Source organism: Eulemur rufifrons, chromosome 7, assembly GCF_041146395.1.
Source record: "Eulemur rufifrons isolate Redbay chromosome 7, OSU_ERuf_1, whole genome shotgun sequence".
NCBI classification, from domain to species: Eukaryota; Metazoa; Chordata; class Mammalia; order Primates; family Lemuridae; genus Eulemur; species Eulemur rufifrons.
The window spans coordinates 253,133,524-253,157,224 of NC_090989.1; the positions used below are offsets into that span (position 1 = coordinate 253,133,524).

A 23,701-nucleotide genomic window follows, 5' to 3' on the forward strand; every position below is an offset into this window, starting at 1 on the left:
GCTGCTTGAAAGCAGAAGCCACGACTTACTTGTCTTGATAAACCAAGCCTAGTGCACTGCTGAACACATAGTAGGTGTTAAAATAGTTCTAAATGGAAAGCCGTGATATACATTCCTTTACTATGAATTCAGAAGACAAATTTCAATCTAGAATTCTGCTATCTCTTTAGTATTCCAAATTAGCAGTAAACAGCTACACATCTCAAGCCCTAGATGTGTGGGCATCTGGTAATATGATACTAGTAAGTTAAGTGGTCAGTTAACAAACAATCTGCTAAAATAGGTACTAAGGAATAAGCAACCAAAGAAGCTTAATGAAAACACAAACTTTTTACATAATCTGAACTCTTGAGCTCTCTTAGGATACTAAGTAACAAAAATGTAAACACAGAAAGGAATGGCCAACTACCATTTGCTTTCTCTCAAACTCCATGACCTTAGGACCTAGACCAAGAAGAAGCTTCAGATTTTAACACTGGAAAAAATTAACTATACTAAGAGACTTAAATAAAAATTCATTCAACTGAACTTCATAACTGGGTCTTGTTTTTACTATGTGCATTACCTGTCATGGGCAACCAAGAGCAGCAGCTTCTACTGAGCTGAGTTCTTCTTAACCAGAAGCACAGAAGAGAGTGATCTTCACTGAAATCTTGAAGCCTACGTACACCTCGGAAGTGCTGAAAGGAACCTTCAAAGCTCATCAAATCAACCTCTACAATTTTACAGTAAGCTATAATAAAACTGAGGGCCACAAGTGGAAGTGACTTGCTGCAAGGCACATAGGAAGTTAATGGCAGCATGATGACAGACCAAGTCTTGAGGCCTACGCCAGCAATCTACTACCCCTAACCATCTCCCTGCAGCTACCATATTTGCATTCATTTGATAAACTATATGCAAGTATTAAGCAAGTGCAAATGCAAATTGAAATGACCAAACATAGCAAAGTCTTCTTAACCATATTTCACAGAAGAATTGCATATTCTAGTTGATTTAATTTTCTGGTTACTCAAAGTTTATATTGAAAACTGAACCTCATCATCAGGACAAAGAAAATGAGAAAGGTGATAAAGAAGACTGAACATGCACTCGAATGTTTATAGCAGCACAATTCACAATTACAAAGATGTGGAAACAAACCAAGTGCCCATCAATACATGAATGGATTAATAAAATGTGGTATAGGTATACCATGGAGTATTACTCAGCCACAAAAAAAATGGAGAACTAATACCTTTTGTAACAAACTGGATGGAACTGAAGACCATGCTTTTAAGTGAAGTACCCCAAGAAGGGAAAAACAGAAACCAAATCTACTCACTACTAAACTGGAACTAATAGATCAACACTCGTGCACATATGGTAGTAAAATTCAACAGAAATCAAGCAGGTGGAAGCGGGGAGGAGGGGATGGGTAAATTCACATCTAACAGGTATAATGCACACTATCTGGGTGATGGACACACTTATAACTTTGACTCAAACTGTACAAAGGTAATTCATGTAACCAAACTGTATCCCTGTAATATTCTGAAACTTAAAAAAAAAAAAAAAAAGACTGAAAAAATACTCATCCTATCCTAAACACATGCAGAGAGTTATTTTGATAAATCTTTGCCATAAAGTAGCAGTGGCATAGTACAAACGGTCTAGCCCTACCACTGACTGACTAGCTATGTGGAATTATTCAAGCCAATTTCTCTGCAACTCAGTTTTCACATCTTTAAAATGAAGAGGTTAAACTAGATAATGTAAGGTACCCTCCAGCTCTGAAACCCAGAGCATCTAGAACACTAAACATGTTTTTTCTTTTACTGTACAATATTCCCTAGTAAGCACCTTCCACTCCCCCCACGCCCCCCCCCGCCAAAAAAAGTTCTAAGTATATTATTTCAGGTTGAAATAGACTCAAAAGATAAGCCAGTTAAAAATAAAACTCATACCTGGGTCTCCTCTATGAATACTTGTAACTGATCAATAATGGCTTGTTGGTAGTAGTTATTTTTTCTATATCACCATTTATGAAGGAACTGCTCTGAGACTTGCCATGGTTTAAAACATCTATTGGACCTATGACAGGGTGAGAGCGAGGGAGGTTGCTCAGTCTGATGGATGAATTTTTCCAGACTCTTTGGTATATCAGAGTTCCAATGTAATGTTTGATTTATCACGGTTTTGCTGTTCAATGTAATTTTGGAAGCTGATTTAAAGGCTGGTCTAGATATTTCCCTCCAGAAAGTAGACAGTATTGACAAATACATATTAGTTCTTTTCACAAGAACCACACTACTGAATCCTTTCATGTATTTATATGCTATCATATACTATCATCAGGCTATTATCCTTTTTTGAGTATTTTTTCATTGTGGTAAAATATACAGAACATAAACTTCACCATACTAACCATTTTTTTCACATGGTTCCTACTGTACATAACCATTTTCAAGTGTATAATTTGGTGGCATTAGTTACATTCACAATGTTGTGCAACCATCACCACTATCTATTTCCAAAATGTTTTAATACCCCAAACAGAAAAACCCTGTAACCATTAAGCAATAACCCTCTGGTCCCCCTTGTCCTTTATTTTTTATAATTATATTCTGAAGAGGCTTAATATTAATAACTTTCAAACTATGATATGCTGCCACCAAGTGGCAAGAGAACGTCATGGTGCCCAGAACTGGGAGAGGGCAAGGAATCCCTTGTGCTTTCATTAAGAATTAGAATGGTAACTTCACCCACCAAAACCACCCAGATATAAAACCATAAATTTCTACACTTTTAATTCCCCTCGAAAATTCACAATAACTAAACTTATGCAAATTTCAAATAAAGAAAGAACTTTAGGGAAAAATTTTAAAACCAAATAAAGCTCAAAATATAAAACTTGGCAAATATTTCCTAAATTAGTAATTGTCACTATACCTGTTCAAATTTCAAAATTAACCTAGGGTTTTAGTTTGGTACCAAAAGAACCTGACAGTTTATAATAAAATCCCAAACTAACTATTTCCTTAGCAAGAAAATTCATTAACTGTCTAGTTCTATATGTTCCATAAAAATCATTTCCCAATAATATATCTTAAAAACTTCTTAAAAAGCAGTACTAATTCCAGAAAGAATAAGAATTAGATTATCACAAGCCCCAACTAATAGAACTAGGCAAAGATCAATGGCTTCTATCATCACAAAAAAGGTGAGACAACCAGACATTATGGGTCTCCTAATGAAAGAACACAACACCCCCATGATATATTCTTGCATTTCCCCAATTCCAGAAAAAAAAAAATTATGCCTGAATCTGACTGAACCTCTAGTTCCAGCAACCAATGTAGTGCAAAGAGAGAACAGAGGATTGTGTTAACAGACATCTCGGACTGCAATCAGCAAAATTCAAATTAGGAAACTATAGTGAGTTCCTTCAACAAATAAACTGCAGGAAATCTTTTTTAAACGATAAAGAGGAAAGCCCATATATATTAGAGAAAGAGAGAACTGAGAAGCATTGGCAATCACTTGCAAAGAAAATAACATATATCTATTACATTATTTCACTCGTCAATATTGCACAAATATTATGGCAGTTCAGGAATTTTTTCTAAAATTTAAAAAAAAATCATGCCTAATAAAAGTATCAATTTTATATTAATTTTAAGTCCTGTAACTAAATAGCAGATTTTCAAGGTTACATATTTATGCTAGTTAACAAAAAACCTCATTAGCCACAAAGGTGAAAAATCAAATTTATTGGTATTCAACTCCCATGTATATAAAGAAATAAATTCATAAGAGTAACTGCAAATACAGTATTGTTCTTTATAACAATTGAGAAAGTTTCATTTCTTTAATATAAGCTCAATGCTACAAAGGAGTCAAGTCTCAACTATCTCCAGTAAAAGCTAAAAAATAAGCCAATAGTTTAAAAGTGTACTCATTTTCCTCAATTTTTTCTTTTACAAATTGCCATTTGACCAAATCACAGAAAAGACAGACCAGCAATTTTTTAACTTTTCTAGCATTAGAGGGAGCAAGAAGCTCCACCTGGTTGAATTTTCTTGGTAACAGTTGATCCAACAAATAATTTTTATTTTAACCACATGTACCAAAACAATTCCAAAATATAATATGCATTTCTATGCTTTATAAGGCATTAAATTCAAAGTAATTTTAAACTTTTCATGTTACATAAATATCAATATCAATTAAAACTCTGATACTTTATTTTGATGCTTGCTACTGTAAAATCAAGGGAGAACTAGACATTTGCTTTCATGGAATTTCAGGCTCTTGGTTTTTCTCTTCAAGAATCTACTCTAAGCTCTGGCTTGCCAGTGAAGGCTATCTCCCTTGGTGGGCTGAAGGTTTCTCTGGGCCTCTTCCTTCAACTCACCTCTCAGCCTACTGGACTGGACACACTGAATCAAATGAATGACTACTGCTTCTTCATTCCTGGCTAGCACAAATATCCAACCCCCTTGATTCTAGAATTGTTACATCCTGCATTGTGCCAAGTATGAAGATCAACAGATTGGACTATGTTGGCCATTGTGCTGACCTACTTATGGGGTAGGTATGTTTTAAAATTGTAAGATAATGAGAACCTTAATGATAAAAGTGATAAGAGATCAACCTTCCTGTTTCCTGAGTAAAGCCCAGGAAGATTAAGTGACTCATCCAAGGTCACAGGGTTGTTTAGTGGCAGAAAAGATATTAATAGTCAGAACTGCTGGTTTCTCGTCCAAGTGCTTTTTGCACTACTACATCAACACTCACATGCTACAAGATTATCATGCTATGAAGTATGAACTAATAACACCATTTAAGGGAGTCAAATTTTGCTCTAATTCTTTAAATCCATGGACATTGGTCCTTCTAGGAATAAGACAACAAAACCCTAAAATCTGATTTCTGCTAGATTAACTTGTATTAAAGTAGCACTAGCTTTACCACAGGTACTTGCTTTCTTCCTGAACATGGAGGCATTGAACTCATAAGAATCAATAACATTTAAACCAAACATAAGATAAAACTATCTTGCAGAACCACACATAATGCGTACAGATAACAGTTTGGGGTAGGGCATACTTTAAAATAGACTTTGTCTCACAGAATTTAAAACATTTAATTGGCAACTAACCTATTAATTTTAATTCTTCTCTATTAAGTTATAACAGAAAGACACATCTATCTTTTTTTTTTTTTTTTTTTTGAGACAGAGTCTCACTTTGTTGCCCAGGCTAGAGTGAGTGCCGTGGCGTCAGCCTAGCTCACAGCAACCTCAAACTCCTGGGCTCAAGCGATCCTCCTGTCTCAGCCTTCCAAGTAGCTGGGACTACAGGCATGCGCCACTATGCCCGGCTAATTTTTCTATATATATATTTTTAGTTGTCCATATAATTTCTTTCTATTTTTAGTAGAGACGGGGTCTCGCTCTTGCTCAGGCTAGTCTCGAACTCCTGACCTTGAGTGATCCACCCACCTCGGCCTCCCAGAGTGCTAGGATTACAGGCGTGAGCCACCGTGCCCGGCCCCCACATCTATCCTTTCAACTGAGTTCTGCTTATACCATGAGATTCTGAAAGTCTGCAAACAGGCATAGATATTAATACTTACTGGAATAATTTACAAGTTTTTGTTCAGAATAACTTTAAAGCCCTATGTACAGAGCCTTGTTGATGACAATCTTTAAAGCACAGGTTCTCAAAATGAAGTCCCAGGCTTTAAAAAAGTTTTGGTATTGGCCGGGCACGGTGGCTCACGCCTGTAATCCTAGCACTCTGGGAGGCTGAGGCGGGAGAATCGTTTGAGCTCAGGAATTTGAGACCAGCCTGAGCAAGAGCAAGACCCTGTCTCTACTAAAAATAGAAAGAAATTTGCTGGACAACTAAAAATATATAGAAAAAATTACCGAGCATGGTGGTGCATGCCTGCAGTCCCAGCTACTCGGGAGGCTGAGGCAGGAGGATTGCTTGAGCCCAGGAGTTTGAGGTTGCTGTGAGCTAGGCTGACGCCAGGGCACTCTAGCCCGGGCAACAGAGTGAGACTCTGTCTCAAAAAAAAAAAAAAGAACGTCTTCCTAATAGTCTAGAAGTTCACCATCCTACCTCCGGCCACTCTACTCCTCTAGCCACTCACGTCCCTACTGCTCCTTGAATACAGCAAGTATACTTCTGCCTCATCAAGGAGAATTTCCATTCAAATTTCAGTATCAACTGTTTATACCTTCTGGGTAAAGCAAGATACACTAGACAAAAAAAATTGTCTGTAATGATGTAGAGAAGTGGTCACAGAGGGGGCACCCATAATGATGAATCATCGAAATATGAAGATATGTACACATTACATTTGAACAAAGGCAAGTAGGTATGATGCACTGGGATTAGGTAATTCTTCCAAATAATGGAACCATGCTTTCCAGTCTGTCTATCTAATTTCCCTAATCATCCCTCTAATCATCAAGAAACAAATTAAATAAATAATTTTCCTCTGCGAACCCCCTAGCTCACTCAGACTGTTCTCAATGGAAGAGAAACTGGGCAAAAAATATTATTTTCCAACTCATGATGAGTTAAGAGCAAACATAGATCTAGATTGTGTTAATGAAATGCAAACTTTAATCACAGCTTTGAAATCATGTTGACATCAGGTTATCAGTTATATAGATCATCTACTCATGTAATCCTATACAAGTTCTGTGAAAACATGGATCCTGGAAACTGCCAATACTCACCAGATGAATTAATGCCTATTTACTGTATAGCTAAAAATGGAATGAAACAGCAAAACAAGTTAAAATACAGATAAATCTAAATAACTATTACCAATTGGCTACATAATTACATGGACATTTTAAAAAATCATTCTCAAAATAAAATATGTAATATATAAAAATAACATTAATAAAAATCCAGATTATATTTACAAAGAAAAAAAGTAAAGAGGGTGGAGATGCATAGATGTACTAAAGCTTGTCTCAAAATTATGAGGACTCAAAAGAGACTATTCAGCTCTGCCTCTGACAACTGGAGAAAGTTTAAAAGCCTTTTTAAAATCCACATGGACCAATAACACATGAAAAGATGCTCAACATCATTAGGCACTAGGGAATGCAAATCTAAATCACAAGGGGATACCAATTCACACCCTCAGGAGGGCTATAATCAAAAAGACAGATAATAACAAGTGTTGGCAAGAATGTAGAGAAATTAGAAACCTCATACATTACTGGTGGGAATGTAAAATGGTGCAACCACCTTGGGAAATAGTTTGGCAGTTTCTCAAAAGGTTAAACATTTGACTCAGTAATTCTACTCCTAGGTAGGGTAGATGTGTATATGCATATATATAAATGTATATATATGTATGCAAGAGAAATGAAAACATGTCCACATGTCCATGTATACAAATGTTCATAACAGCATTATTCATAATTGTCCAAAAGTGGATGTAACCCACATGTCCATTAATTGATGGATGGATAAATAAAATGTGATACAGACATACAACTAATATTGCTTGGCCATAAAAATGAAGAACTGACATATGTTACAACACAGATGAACCTGAAAACACTATGCTAAGTGAAAGAAACTACTACGGTCCATAAAAAAGTACATATAGTATGATCCCGTTTATATAAAAGGTCCAAAACAAACAAATCTATAGAGGCAGAAAGTAGATAGTTGTTGCCGAGGGCTGAGGTGGGAGAAAATGGAGAGTGACTGCCACTAGGTAGGGGATTTCTTTTGGGGGAGATTAAAATGCTCTGGAATTAGCGGTGATAGTTGCACACTGTGAATACACCAAAATATCAAAAACCATTGAACTGGATACTTTATTTAGGTAAATTGTATGATACGTGAATTTATATCGCAATAAAGCTGTTAAATTTTTTTAAGAAGAATGAGGTAGTGGGCATAATAGGAGACTTCTAGAGGACTTCTAATATTCTATTTCTTGACCTGCCTGGTAGTTACACAAGAGTGTTCACACTGTGATGATTCGCTGGGCTGCAAACTTACAAGATATGCATGTTTCTATATGTATTTCATATGTCAAACAAAGGTTTTAAAAAAGAATAACTAGATCTATAAATACTGACTTGGAAAGAGATCCAAGATATAAAGTGGGGGGGAAAAAAGAAAGTTTCAAAACAATATACATAGTATGGTCCCACTTTTTGTAAATTTATGCACACACATGTATGTATTATATAGTTAAAAAACACTACATGAATATGCACATACCTGTTCTCATTGATCACTGCAGAATTCAAATAATGGGACTTTTTAATTTCTCTGACACATATTTCCGTAACATTTGAATTTTTTGCAATAAGTATTTTCGTAATGAGAAGACAATAAATGTACACATTTAAAACAATTTTAAGAAGGTACATAGAAGGAAGTGAATAAGAACAGAAATTCCTGAATTAGTATACAGCTATACAGAAATAATAAGTCTAAGAATAGATTCCTTAGAAGACAATCATTTAAAAAATAATAAGAGCAACTAATTTGACTGCTTACTACTATATATATATTTACAATAATCTGGAAATCACATACTTTTTGACTATTGAAAATCATGAAGAAAAAATTTAGATGTTTACCTAAAATTTTCAGGATTATTTTGAGTATACATATTCAAAACAGTTTGAGTATCACTGAATCAAGCAGAGTAATTATGCAGCAAGAGAAAACAGCCCAGTGCAAGGAGGCAGCAGCTCTGAGGTGTGGGGCCTGAAAGAAGAGCATGATCCTCTGTGGGCCTCTTTCCTCACCATGACAATAAGGAGGCTGGATCATGATTCTGCTGTTCTTTGTTTCAAGAGTCACTAACGGGGTGGGTCAGGGCACTTAGGATGTAACATCTCTACAAATAATAACATCATTAGCAGCAATAATATTAATAAAACCTACTGCAGTTTTCTGAATGATTAATGAGCACTTACATACATCATCTCTATACTCAAACGCCTGCCACTCTCACAGAAGGTAATTTGTGGACACACACCAAAATGGTACCTGTCACCACCTCTGGGAGTTGCAGTGGAGAGAGAAAAGTAAGAATGGAGGGTATATCAGTCAGGGTCCCAAAAGTAAAGAAATGGTAAACATAAATTAGAATAATCTGAGGAGGGTTTATTTATAAAAGAAATAATTACAAAGTTGGGGGGTAGAGCCTACAGGAACCAGGTCTAGCAAAAATAGAACAATTATTGCTCCTAGAGACCACAAAATAAGACAGGAGACAGAGATTTCTAGCATCCAGGTAATATAATGCAGACTACCCTGAGAGGCGAGGGGTTAAACAAGGTAACCTCCTCTCCTCTGGCCCTTCAAACCAGACAGCCTGGATGTTCTTTATCTGGGGCAAAGAGCCAGGTAGAAAAGGGTACAGGATGGATCTGGAGAGCTAAATAGAAGATATACAGCCCAGATTTCTTTTAACTTTATATAAAATTAAATACACAAGTAAAAGTACAATCTCTTCATTAAAAAGTAAAATGTTACACAGAAAGCTTAAAGTCCCATCCTCCATTATCCTGGATCCTCCTCCTTTCCAAAAGTAATCATCTACATAATTTGTTTGATGGGGTTTATTGTTGATCTTTTACTAGATAGAGAGACACACCACAATAAAATACAAAAAATTGTTTTATGGCGTGCTATTTGTTTAACATGAATGACATTACTCTATTATTTTCTTCAACGTTTTTTCCATCATTTTCAGTTAAGTTAGAAAATAATGCTCAAGAAGCCAAGATGGATGGGCTTGATTCTCCTCCAGGTTATTTATACTCTACCTCAGTGGCTCTCAGAATATGCCCCTCCCCCTCAGCTACATTAGCATCACCTAGGAATTTGTTTAAAATGCAAATTATCAGGCCCCACCCACTGACCTGAATCAAAAGCTCTGGTGGTGCTGCCCAGCTTTTAACAAGCCCCTCACGTAATTATTATGTATACTGAAGTCTGGAACCACTATTCTATCTCATGGCTACTCAAAACATGCTCCATCACCTGGGTCCTTGCTAGAAATTAGCATTTTAAAAGATCCCCTAGCTCTACCACAGAGCCATAAACCATAATCCCAATCCATATTGCCCTGCACCCATCCATACAGTGTCTAGGAGTGTTTGCTGCAGATGGGAGGTGGGGGAGGACAGCAGAAAGAGCAGTGGTTTTAATCTCTTTGAATATGAATCTATCACTTATCAATCCTGTGGGGAAAACATCAGCACTGCATGTCCTAGTTAGAGCATGTTAGCAGTGTCATCCTTGTGTGTGACAGACAGCACATAACTACCATTAAATCACTTTAGAAATGTATTCCTCTTAGGTGTCAGTGTTACATTCTAAGTTTGTTTTTTTTTTAAATAAGTGAATTTCAATTTTAACCCCAGGCATAATAAAATTACCAGGACTAACTTAACCTTTGTTTGTATGCTAATATTGTGGTGGAATCCTTCACCTTGAAACAAACCATAGGGATATACCTTACCTTCTTCTCTAACAAGGACAACTTTACCAACACCTTCAAGTGTTATCTATACCCCACCTCCATACAGCTTGAGGGGAGAGAAAAATGTTTCCAGAATTTCACCTTTAACTTCCTGCTGCCTCCCTCAAAGGCTCATAGATTTTCTTATATTTCAAAACCTGGACCCTGAGGCCCCTGCCTCCGCCTCTCCCTTTGCTCCTCTTATTTTCCTCCACTGAGTCTCAGGTCTGTATTACTACAAACATGTCAACTCCCCCAGGAAATTTACAGATGAACTACACATACACTTGTGCCTAGGAATCATACAGTTTCACTGCTCAATCCTGACTCAGCCTAACACAACGATCTGCTTGTTTAAGGCACTTCCAGTTTCACTTCTAGCTTCTACCAGGCTTCCGTCCTGCCCCGATGCAATACACCACCCCTCTTAGCTCCCCAGACCCAGGAAGTAGCACGGTCAATTCTGTGGGGCTCATACCCAATTTGATTTGCCTGCCTTTTTTTTTTTTTTTTTTTTTTTTTTTTTTTTGAGACACAGTCTCACTCTGTTGCCCAGGCTAGAGTGCCCTGGCGTCAGCCTAGCTCATAGCAACCTCAAACTCCTGGGCTCAAGCAATCCTCCTGCCTCAGCCTCTGGAGTAGCTGGGACTATAGGCATGAGTCACCATGCCCTTGCCTGTCTCTTCTTAAAGCAATCATGGAATTAAAATTTCTAGAGCCCCTTTTCAATTTGCTAACTTTTCTTCCATAGAAACAAGGGGTTCTAGTAGAGCCTTAAAATAAATTCCAGCCTTGGATTTTTAATTACATAGCATCAGGAGAAATAACATAACTATTCTAACCAAACAACTTTATTTCAAAAGAAAATATGTTTACATCTCAAATGTACTATAAAAAGATTCTGGTATGGTAAAACTAGTTTGATTTCTACTGCCACCCCACCCCTTTTTAAACTTCTCCAACATAGCTCCAGAATAGCTTGTTAAAATCACTTCTAAGCCAGTAGTCCCAGCTACTCAGGAAGCTAAGGTGAGAGGATCCCCTGAGCCTAGGAGTTCAAGGCTAGCCTGGGAAACATAGCCAAGCCCTGACCCCATCTCTAAAAAAAAAAAAAAAAAAAAAAAATCACTTCTGTCAATTGAGACAGGATTCATTTCTTAGAAAGATTTTGTTCCACCAAAAGTTAGACTCAAAATAGGTAAAGTAATGGCTGGGTACGGTGGCTCACACTTACACTCCCAGCACTTTGGAAGGCTAAGGAAGGAGGATCACTTGAGGTCAGGAATTCAAGACTAGCCTGGACAATACAGCAAGACCCTGTCTCTACAAAAAAACAAACAAAAAAAAGTTAGCCAGGTATGGTGGCATGCACCTGTAGTCCCAGCTGCTCCAGAGGCTGAGGTGGGAGGACGACCTGAGCTGAGCAGTTGAAGCTGCAGTGAACTATGATCGGACCACTGCACTCCAGCCCGGGTGAGAGAAACCTTGCCTCCTTAAAAAAAAAAAAAAAAAAAAAAAAAAGTACAATATTATCTAAACATTCTAAAGTTAAATTCTGACCAGTTTTGATCTCAACACAGGGTTCATGAGTTGCACATAAATTCACTTTAAAAAGTCAAGTCTTTTTTGACTTGTTGCCTTGCTTTTTTTATTTTTTGGTTTTATTTTGGTTTTTGTTTCTTTTTTAAGTATATAATGGTAGCTTTTACTTAAAGCTTAAAAATATCATTATGGAATAGTAAAAATTTCTGTTTTCAACAATATAAGCACAGTTTTAATAGAAACACTGGGAAATTAGGTCACAAGAATTCCTGACTCATATTCTTTCTATAAGCAAAGATAGTCAACAATGTCTTCCTTAAGAGCCTCAAACATATTAAACTTTAGATATATTCTAAGGTTAAGATTTTTTTTTTTTTTTTTTTTTTTTTGAGACAGAGTCTCACTCTGTTGCCCTGGCTAGAGTGCCCTGGTGTTAGCCTAGCTCACAGCAACCTCAAACTCCTGGGCTCAAGCGATCCTCCTACCTCAACCTCCCGAGTAGCTGGGACTGCAAGCATGCGCCACCATGCTCGGCTAATTTTTTCTATATTTTTTTTTTTCAGTTGGGCCACTAATTTCTTTCTATTTTTAGTAGAGACGGGGGGCGGGGGGGGTGTCTCACTCTTGCTCAGGCTGGTCTCGAACTCCTGACCTCGAGTGATCCACTCGCTTTGGCTTCCCAGAGTGCCAGGATTACAGGCGTGAGCCACCGCGCCCGGGCCTAAGGTTAAGATTATTAAGAAACTCAAAATAGTGAGTATATATAAACTCTTCCATTATCTGGATTAATGAGAGTTTTTATCCTGACTGGGGAGAAACAATGTCTTCCTCCTATGAATTATTAATAATTCCATATTATTTAGTAATTTTGAAAAAAGGAAAATTCATTTTTCCTTTCTAGGTATCCAAAAGCAAAGCAGGAGAAAAAGTTTGAGTTGGTAGCGTGCAACTAAAAAATGGGCCATATTCCAAAAGTCTGTAAGTACTATACCTGATTTTGACCTAGAACCCCATTCTGTCATAGAACAAATGGTAGGTTCCCAGGGTGGCCCAACAATGCCTATTAAACCCACAATATAGACGAGATAATATTAGAAACACCATCTACAACTGCTCATAAGAAAATTTGCTGAATGTCAGATTACAACTTTAGGCCATTCATAACCTACCTAATGATAGAGAAATTTAAACAAGCATTCCAACTGATTTTGAGGCAGTTCATTTGGGAACCACTACGCTAGATTATCTTCCTCAAATAATCCACTGTCTCGGACAGCATTAACATAACACTAGGCTCTCCCAGCTGATGCCTGGAACGTTCATATACTATGCTACTAAATTAAGGGATATATATTTATGCTTTAGCTAGTGCCAAATCAGAGAATTTATTATGGAAATTAAAAGAAAAAGTCTAACACCCATTCTTCCTCTGACTGGGGGAGGGGGAGGACTCATATGCACAAAAGGGGGGGGGGTTCAGAAGTCCCTCTAAGCACAGCTGAATTTTTCCTCAAGAAGTTTTGTATTTGCTTAAGTGTCCAAACAAGCACTCAGTTAAGATCTAACATTGAGAATCACAGAACACGGGAGATTGTCTAAGAAGCAATTTAAACATGCCGATTTAAAGTGAACCCACAGCCAGGCACAATGGCAGAACTACATACAGTCCCAGCTACTCAGGAGACTAAGGCAAGAGGACAACTTGATCCCAGGAATTGAGTTCAGCCTGGGCAATATAGCAAGATCCCATTTTTGAAAATAAAATAAAAATAAATACATAAATTAAGAATAAAGTAAAGCCACTCCAATGCAGGTACTCCTATACTCCTGATATAAAAAAGTAACACATTATTTAAAAAATCAGTTTAAAAAAATCCTAACACAGTAATTCAAAACTTAAAAAAAAAAAAAGTATTTCTCAGGAGAGTCAAGGGTAAAACTAAAGACTACAAATTCTCTTCAGTAGCTAAAACAATGATCAACTTTGTTTATATTCTGTCTTTTGTTACCAACATTAACTGCCGAGCTTTCTGAGGCTGTCAAGTGAGATGCAATAAAGCATGATGGCTAAAAATACAAATTCTGGAACTAGACTGCCTGAGTTCATTATCCCAGATAACAAAACACTCTTAATAGCTGTAGCATCTCTAGCAAGTTATCTAACCTCTGTGTACTTCAGTTTCTACATCAGTTCAATAAGTATAATAGTACTATCTACCTTAGAGGACTATAGTGAGGATTAAATGAATTAATCCACATAAAGTACTTAGAACAGAGCCTCAATATAATTAGCACACAATAACTGACCACTATTATCTAGATATTAAAAAAACAAGTAGATTCCAGGAATATGAACATAACGGGGAAAAAAAAATTTTTTTTTTTTTTTTCTTTTTGAGACAAGAGTCTCACTCTATTGCCGGGGCTAGAGTGCTGTGGTGTCAGTCTAGCTCACAGCAACCTCCAACTCGTGGGCTCAAGTGATTCTCATGCCTCAGCCTCCCGAGTAGCTGGGACTACAGGCATGCGCCACCATGCCTGGCTAACTTTTTCAATTTTTAGTAGAGACGGTCTCACTCTTGCTCAGGCTGGTCTCCAACTCCTGAGCTCAAACAATCCTCCCACCTCGGCCTCCCAGAGTGCTAGGATTACAGGCGTGAGCCCCTCCCACCTCGGCCTCCCAGAGTACTAGGATTACGGGCGTGAGCCACCATGCCCTGCTGAAAAAAAAATAAATAAATTTTTTTTTTTTTTAAATAAAGTAAGATTTAGAAAAGAGGGGAAAAAAAGAAAAGCAACTGAAGGAGGATAAGCATTCCAAGCTGAAGTAATAATCAAAGGAACAGAAGTAGGAAAGTCATACAATGTGGGCAACAAGGTGTTCTATTTCACTGGAGAATAATATTCATGAGGAAGAATAGTAGAGATTAGAATAATTAAGATCCAAGTATGCTGGCCTTGAATGCCAGACCAAAAATATGGCTTTTCCTTAGAAGGCAGCCACTTAAATATTTGATCTGATTAGATCTGTGCTTTAGCAAGGTTAATTATCAAGGTTATCAAATCACCACTTGGGACTGGGTGTGGTGGCTCACACCTTTAATGCTAGTACTTTGGAAGGCCAAGGAAGAAGGATCACTTGAGGCCCAGAGTTTGAGACCAGCCTGGGCAACACAGCAAGGCCTCATCTCTGCAAAAAACAAAAAAATTAGCCCAGTGTGGTGATGCACATGCCTGTAGTCCCAGCTACTTGGGAGGCTGAGGTTAGGAGTATCACTTGAACCCAGGAGTTCAAGGTTGCCGTGAGCTATGCTATGATTATGCTACTGCACTCCAGCCTGGGCAACAGAATGAGATCCTATCTGTAAAAAAAAAAACAAAAAACAAAAAACAAAAAAACACCAGTATTAATTCACTTTTTACATTCTCTGCTGTCTTATTAAGGGCTAGCAATTCCAAAAAAACACATTTGTTCTGCTAACGCACTGTCAAAATCTATCACTGACCAGTTGCATATCTGAATCATCTCTGAAATTCTCAATGTGCCTAGTATATAGTAGGCATTCAATAAATGTTTACCAAATCATTACTTTTAGTGGCCATCAGAGAGCAGTGAAATAAAAACAAGGGTTAATCTCCCCCAAAAATATACATTATAAATGAAGGAAATGAAGTAGCCTAGATAACAATTTACATTTAAGCTAAAAGTCACTGCTGATCAACATACTTGACTAAAAACAGGTAGTAAAAAAAAAAAAAAAAAAAATCAACCTTATTCTTCATCAAAAGCAGATAAAATACATTCTTATGTACTCTCAAATCTCATAAAATTTAGCTGTCAAATTGGTACAGCCTTTTCAAAGAATTATTTGGGCGGTATCTTTTTAATGGACTTTCCAGCAGCCTTATGTGGAGATAAATTTAAGGTCAGTTTCCTCAAACCAGGACAAAATCATGCTAGACAGTAAGAATAAAGGTCCAACTCCTGACTTGACTCCAGGTAATGAGAGGAAGGGTCAGCTTTCAGTAGCAGGTTTCCATGGAGTATACACTATCTACCTGTACACCACAGATGTCAGTGCCATTAATACATACAGCAACAAAAAGGGCCCTTTCCCCTCTCCCTAATGATTCCTGGAGTTTACGGTCCTAAAGTCCAAAGATCACCTTTTGCAATCAATTGTTTGGTACATTTCTTTATGAAAAACAACAGCAGCAGCAGCAGTTTGAGATACTAGTAACAAGTAATACAGTAATATTTATTAAGAAAAAAAATTTTTACTAAAATATTGCCAACAGAGCTCAGAAGAACATCATAACATAAAATGGTTGATAAGAGTTTATTATGCACATATCCCCAGATTAATTGATTTTTATTCCCTAGTGGCAGTGGAGGAAATCAGCTTTCCAAAAATGTCATTCAGTGATTACTTGAAAAAAAGATTAGTGGGTGCATCTCCCAGAGAGTAAGCAAGTTATATGTTTGGCTTTCTTGGGCAATCATTCTGGCAATACAAACAAAAAGCAAAGTAGACCCAGATTTGTACATACCTTCTTCTGAAGTATTTTTCAGCCAGAGTTTCAAACTTAAGAAAAAAAAAGTTCCAAGCTCACTCTTATGCTTTTTACAGCTTCAAGTATCTTGCAAGTATTAGAATTCAAAACTCTTAAATGTATTCACTTAAACATGTTCCTGTCAGCATTACTAACAACTCTCCATGATCCACTTTTGGTACTGTCTCTAGATGATTTTTAATCCCCGCCTGACTTCTCCTTACCAACAAGTACTTGGATACCATCTTTACCCTGCCTGCCCCCATTACTTGATTGTGTTTAGGGAATTATAATTACAGTGATCCCGCCTTTAGAACATCCTCAGAACACAAAGCCTCTTTGTATGGTTGGGGGTGGGAGGGTGCCTTCCAGGCTCCACAGTAAAGGGTGAGTGGTGGCAACAGAGGAAGAGGAACTGGAGTCGCTAGGGTGGCTCTCAGTTCTAGCTGAATATCATTTGTAAGTTTACTTGTGAGTGACTAGCCAGGGTTCTATTCAGCCTCTGCACTCACTCCCATAAGGCAGGCAGGGTAGGAACAGGGCCTATCCTGACAGATGGGCACAATCACCAACAAGCCTAGGAAGATGAGGGAGCAGAAGGAAGCAAGAAATAAGGGAGAAATGCAAGCAATAGCTGTCCAGAAGTGCACCCCTCTGCGCTGCTCTCAGGACCTCAGGTAATGAAGTTTCTGACAAGGAAGGCTATCACCCAAATAAATCAGTGGTTAGCATTACTGGCACCCAGTAGATGCTCAAAATATGCGTTGAGGTGGCAATAAAAATCTATGTAGAAAGACAAATCTATTTTAAAAAATGTTTTTAAACAAGATACACCAAAAGCCAAATGAAAAATACTTTTTATTATGAGAGTCCCAACTCCTCTCTACTTGCAAAAGTAATTATGAAATGAATACCTGTTTTACTTTCAGCCTACTCTACTTCAGTTTAGGCTGAAAAACTGCTCACTTTTTAGTTCTGCAATAAAGCGGGTTTCAACAGATCAGCAAGCATCATCTGCAGACACTGAAGTCAAAGGTGCTGAAGGAAAACAGATGGAGAGGTATTCAATTCAAGGAACATCCCAAAAGCACTACAGAATGCCCTGCTACCTAACTGATTGCTACTCTTTTTTCCATGTATATATTTCTTCCTCTTATCACTACTTCTTTCCATTTTTCTTTCAATAGTAAAGTGATTAGTACATACATCAATACTCAAAATCTCTCACTCTCTTATTTCTATACATATTTTGTCACAAAAGCAGAAAATGTCTTTCTATATCATGAACTACTGATAAACGCTAGTATAATCCCATCATTCCACTCCTCCACCTGCCCAACATCACTTAACTGTTCTAAAGCAGTCCCAAGAATAACACTAATACCCATTTAGGCAGAATAGGAAAAAAACTGAAACCACTGTGGGTAAGGTCTATAGGTATGAACTGCTTATTCTCCTTGTGTGGGCATAAGACTATTCTTGTTAAACATTTTTAGTTTTTTTATATATATGTATAATTTCTTTAAAAAAAAAAAAAACATCCTTTAAGACAGCAGCAAAAGCAAAATGGAACTCTCTATCCATCACCCTCAATCATGTTTTAAAATAATAATAAAGACTACAGAAACCATTTCAATGTACCTCTCCCTTGAGTCCCCAGAACAGCACTCATCCATGACTACTATTATGAAAAACACGCTGCCATTATTTGCAAAAGCAGTAGGAAGTCCAGTCTTGTCCTTGGTTCGCACTGTCGCCCCCTCTCTCCAAGAAAAAAATGAAACAGCAGGAAGTGTAAACAACCACTTAACGGAAAATACAAATGGGTAAATATTTTCAAAATTGGCTAAAAAGCCTCAGGTCTTCAGAAATTCAGGAATGCTAGTGTAGGGGGAAATAGGAAGAGAAAAATAACATTGCATTTACCCCTCAAAGTGAGCACTGTAAGAATACAAGAGCAAATGTGGCACACAGCTACTTCCACTCCTTCGCTTACCACAGATACTTTTCTCTTTTAATGATTTCTCTCTCATTGTGTCTTTCCATAAATAATGGTATTTTCTAAATAGTTTATTCTGTACATATCTCTCCAGCCTCATCACAAAGTTTATAATTTTAAGCTGACTTCTTTGGTTCAGCTGAGCATGGTGATGAAAATCCCTTCCCATGAAAAGCACACATGGAGAACTCTTTTGGAGCCCCTGGACCAGCACCAATCCAGTCCTCATTGCACATCCCACAATAAGTATGGATGACACAGTTACCAACAGTTCCAAAGCTGCAGGGCTGTGCTAGTTCGTAGAGCACCTTTGTGAGAATTAGAAAAGGTGCTCCTTCTCTAAGAGGGCACAGTTCCATACCAGTGCTCATCTTGTTAAGAGGAGCACCAAATGGATTTCCACCTTCACTTGTCACCCAAAACAGGTATCCTTGTGCTGGGCACAACCTAATCAGTGCTACACAGCAGCCCTGCTAAAAAGTGCAGCTGGGGCATCACTGTACCTCCAAAGTGGGTTTCCAGAAAGGAGAACCTCAACAAACAGGCGTTTCACCAATTTCAGTATCAGAAAGCTTCATGTTTGTTAACACAAATTCATTCCTATACATTCCTACTGCAAAAAAGGTCTACAGATAAGGAAAACTAGCAAATTTTGGAAAAAGGAAAACTTCCATCTTGAGGGATAATCAGTTGTTTCCTAAGACCCTAATCTTTGACCCCAGGTTCAAATAACTAAACCTAAAATATATGTCATAAGCTAAAATACTAAAACAATCACTATCATCTGCAAAGGGATGAACCATATTTCTCTCAAAAAAAGGCATGACCTTTACTTCTGAGGGGCTACCTGCTCCAAATTTGCTAATTTTCCTTCTCTGCTAGACCCTTTTTGCTCCTATCCTAACTATAAAATCACATATACCGAAAAATGTGGCTAAAGTCTATAAAACCTGACAAACAAACCTGATAGGTGGTAGGCCCTTTAGCTACCTGCATGAAAAGAAGAGGAATTGATCATCTGGATTAAGAAGGGTATGGCATCCAACCCTACCTATCTCTTATGCTCCACAAAAGACCTAACTATCACATGGATCCAAATCCCATCCCAGTCATCCAAGGAGGGACAAGAGAGGGCAGCATGAGGAAGAGCCTGAGGGCTAGGCTGGGGCAAAGCTAAGACAGCGGTTCTCAAACTTTAGTGGACATCAGAATCTACTGGGAAGCTTTCTCAGAATAAGATATTTGGGTCCCTCCCTATACCTAATAATCAGAATAGTAATCCTGGAGAATTTCTGTTTTGACAAAGCTCAAACTGCTGACCTAGGTCCTCTAGAAAGTTTGGAAATACTGGGAAATCCTCCACATCCATCAGCAGTTCCAAAATAGAAGTCATCCATCATAAAACTAGATTTAGCAGGTCAGAAAGGGGTGAAAAGATCACCAGCTGGCACAACTATGCTGGGCTGGAGCCTGTAGCTAGAGTTCCATTATTATGGGACAAAAACTTCGTGTTCTATAAACAAAAAAATTTTTTTGCATGTGAGAAATATTTCAAATATCTGATAAATATTTAGAATACACTGAATATCTCTGTACCCTATACCTAACATTAGCAAATCTTAATTTGCAATTACCTGATTCAGATTTTATAAAGTAATAGAATAGTACAGGCATAAATAAAGCCATCTGCATACCCCTGTCCAATTCCATTCCTCATCTTCTGTTCCCAGAGATAATCACTACTTTTAATTTGGTGTTAGTCATTCCTATGCATGTTTTTACACTATTGCTACACATGTAAGTAGCCACAAACAATATTATTTTGCATGTTTTCAGATTTTATACATGTGGAAAGATTCTGTAAGAACTCTTCTATGACTTGCTCCTCCACTCCATATTATGTTTTTGAGATTCATTCATTTTAATGCAGTGTCTATAGTTTATTTTTCACAGTGCTATAATATTAAATTGCGTGGGTCTATCTAAAAATGTATGTATTCCCCTGTTGGTGGACATTTAAGCTGGAAAGAGCATTCTTGTACTTTTTTTGTATTTATTTTCTTGGATAAGTGTGCAAGGATTTCTTAGGGTATATATCCAGAAACGAACATTTTAGGTAGATGGGTATGTCCACCTTCAACTAAACATCATTGTACTAATACTCTTCAAGCAGCTGTACCCGTTGACATTTCCACTAGCAGTATCTAAAAGTTTATTTCCCCACAACCTTAATAATACTCGGTTATTACGGCATTTAATTTTTGCCAATCTGGTGTGAAATGGTATCTCACTGTTGTTGCAATTTGCATTTCCTTGATTATAAGTCTCTGACAAGTAAATATTCTTGTTTCTTATACATATATGTCAAACGTATGTATGTGTTTCTTCTAGTTTTTTAGAAAAATCTAAGTGATCTGGTCTGAATGGGGCAGTCCTTCCCAAAGCACCCTGCCAACAGCCACCACAGCTGGAAAGTTGCTGTGCAGGAAGGCAGCAAGAAAACAGTGACTTAAACAAGGAATCGTCTTGGACAAAGGGCCTTAATTAATGCATTTGCAATTAGTCTTTCCCTTTCCCTCTTTTGTCAAACCTTACTTTCAAGACAACACTATAGGCACTAGAGCCAGCATCCTCAGAACAGCAGCAAGAATGAGGGGGTAGGGGTGCAAAAGCTAGAACGTTTCTATAAAAGTCTAACTGTCCATACACAAGAAAATGAAGTGATTGCAGACCAATACATATTATCAACCTTTTAAGTGACCATCCACCTCTAACAGACTCCTTTCAAACTCATCAAGTTTGGCTCCCTCTTTGAAACATCCCAATCTTTTTCTCTAGACTAAACACCGTCCCCCTCCCTTCAGGAACCCTTTCATCTCCCTTCCCCCACAATGACTGAATACCCTCTCCTTTTCCCCCGTTCCATAGCTTCTATTTTCTAGCTCCACGGGACCCTATTCATTGCTTGTAACACGTTACTCTCTATTCCTTGCCTCTAGAACTGCTAGAACTCTCCCTCTTCCCTTTCCAAGATGTATCCACAGTTAAAAACAACCCACCTAATCACCCACCCCAAACAAAAACGGAAAACCCAAGCATTACATGCCAGGCAGGCGGATGACTTGTCCCAATTCTCCCAGCTTCCTTCCCCCTTCACGCCTGGGATAGTTCTTTCTCTGGGAGTTCTCCAAGTGTGGTAGGTCCGGACCACCTGGAAAAAACTCACATGGCCTTCTGTGGCATAAAATGTCTTTACCAGGGCCATGTATGCATTTCTGGTTTTGGCTTGGACAAAACTCGGGCTATTCAGTGAAAAAAAACAACAACAAAAACAAAACACAACACCTTACGGGCGTCTCCACAAAAGCGGGCAGGCCTCCCTCCCACAAATTCCAGCTGAATTGGTTTAGTCCGTGCAGTGGTGGGGAAGGTGGCCTGGCAGAGACCAAACGGTCCCCACGATAAGAAGTTTCCGAAGCTCTGCCCCACTCGCTCAAAAAAGCCCTCCTCGACAGCACGCCCCTCAGAAGAGTCTCTCTCCTTGCGGCTCCTCAGGCTCCCAAATCAACCCCCTCTCCCTCCGTCCCACCCGCAAGAGATCTTTTCTCCAAAGCCAGCCCCAAAAGGACTGGGTACGTGTGCCAGGGACAAGGCCTATCCCCCTCCTCCCTGATCAATCTCTCACGGTTCTCGGGGTGCTGGGGGCTCTGCCTCCTCCCAGCCCCCTCTACTCCGGGCCCATGCCGGCCCACGGTGGCCCTGGGTCCCAGCCAGACTATGACTCTCGCCGACTATGTGACCTTGGGCAAGTCACTTCCCCCTCTAAGCCTCAGTTTCCTCCTCCGCGGAGCGGAGACCTAGAGAGGTCCTGCCCTGCCCACCCTGGGGGAGGGGGCTACCCACCGGTGGGAAAAGGCTTTGTGAGCCGCTCGGCGCGGCAGAGATGCAGGGCTCACAGGGGCTCCCGGGCCGGACAAAGCTGACCCGGAGAACGCTCCTCCCCCTCCACGGGGCCAGGCGGCTGGACCACACGCCTTCTGGCCCCCCACCCCCGGGACCAACCCACGCCCCTCCCCGCCTGGCCCGCTCCTGGACCCCGTACCTGCTCCCGGCGCTCGGCCGCAGGCGCCGCCACCCTGGGCGCCCGCCCGGAGAGGCCCGTGCCCCGGAGGGCTGAGGCGGTCGGCGACGGCGGGCTCGGGCCGGGGCGGCGGCGGCGGGGGGCGCGGGCGGCGCGGGGGCCCGAGCTCGGCGGGGCCCGGCCTGGGAGACGACGACTGAGGCTGGAAGTGCGCGGCAGCAGCGGCTGCTGAGGCGGCTGAGGCGGCGACCGCGGCGGCGGCGCTTCCGCTCATGGCGGGGCCGCGAGCAGCGGCTCCGGCTGCGACTCGACTCCGGCTCGGCGGGCGCTGGCTGGGCCCCGGCCGGCGGCGGCGGCAGCGACGGAGGCGGCTCCCGGAGGGGGAGGAGGCGGAGCCGGGAAGCGGCCGCGGCGGCAGCGGAGGGGGCGGGGACATGGAGGGGGCGGGGACACCGAGTCGCCGCCGCCAATGGGCGCTGGGCTCCTCGGTCGCGGCTCTCGGTTGGGCGGGCGGTGCAGAGGGGTATCCTCAGTCTCTGCCGCTCACCGAGGCTGGGAGGCCGAGCGCCCGCCGCCCGCTGGGAGAGTCCCACTCAGGGGCTGCCCCGCCCCCGGCCCGCCTCCGGGGCGCGGCCGCGGGCCTCTGGGGCCAGGCCTCGCGCGACCCAGGCCAGGGCTGCGCCCACGCTCCGCTGCACGGCTTCCTCCGGCGCCCGTGTTTTACCCGCGTGTGTGGCGGGGGCTCGGTCCAGATGGCTTCTGCTCGCCGGCGCGCCCACCCGCCGGACTCCTTCCTCCCCCTCTCTCCCACACTCTACCCACAATCTCCTCTCCTCTCCCTCTCTTGGCTGTTTCCGCAAAGTTTTTCCCTTTCAGACACTTAGGAAAGAAACTCTCCCTTCTCTTCCTAGGCTGCGTTTCAGTGATAAATCAGTCCCCGCGGACTCAAAAAGGATAGCAGGGGCAGAAACGAAAGAGATGGAGTTGAGCTGTCTTTCCTGAATCCTGGAGAC

At 40.1% G+C, this 23,701-nt stretch overlaps 1 protein-coding gene across 1 annotated transcript in view; it reads right to left on the reverse strand.

The window, feature by feature from the left end:
• RNF38 (ring finger protein 38) overlaps window positions 1-22,762 on the reverse strand; it is a 129,420-nt gene extending 106,658 nt beyond the window's left edge. The window contains exon 1 of the mRNA XM_069474433.1: window positions 22,710-22,762. The gene's annotated coding sequence lies outside the window, so the exon portion shown is untranslated. The remainder of the gene's footprint in view (window positions 1-22,709) is intronic.
• Window positions 22,763-23,701: the final 939 nt, after the last annotated feature.